Source organism: Corvus brachyrhynchos, unplaced genomic scaffold, assembly GCF_000691975.1.
Source record: "Corvus brachyrhynchos isolate BGI_N302 unplaced genomic scaffold, ASM69197v1 scaffold68, whole genome shotgun sequence".
NCBI classification, from domain to species: Eukaryota; Metazoa; Chordata; class Aves; order Passeriformes; family Corvidae; genus Corvus; species Corvus brachyrhynchos.
Window position 1 is genome coordinate 2517662 of NW_008240039.1, and position 273 is coordinate 2517934.

General features: G+C 68.9%; 1 protein-coding gene across 1 annotated transcript in view; it reads right to left on the bottom strand.

Moving 5' to 3' along the window:
• Positions 1 to 273, bottom strand: part of FAAP20 (Fanconi anemia core complex associated protein 20) — a 34933-nt gene that overhangs the window by 33490 nt on the left and 1170 nt on the right. The window lies entirely within an intron of this gene.

Genomic DNA, 273 nt, shown 5'->3' on the forward strand with positions numbered 1-273 from the left:
AGCCCCGGACCGCCGGACAGCCCCAGCCCCGCGGGTTGGGTGCGAGTCCAGGAGCCGACCCGCCCGTGTGCCACCAGCGTGGCCTTAGTGCTGCCTCTGCCTTCCTGCTCCAGCGAGGGCTCGGGCAGCCCCCAACCTCTGTCCACCCGCGCTGCGGTTGCGCCTCTCGCTCCTTCCCCGCGTTAAGCGTCGCCTGTGGATGGAAGGAGTGTGTGACGTGTGCCGGGAGCGGGGAACACATGTGTGTCGGGACAGGGAAGCACATGTATGTCG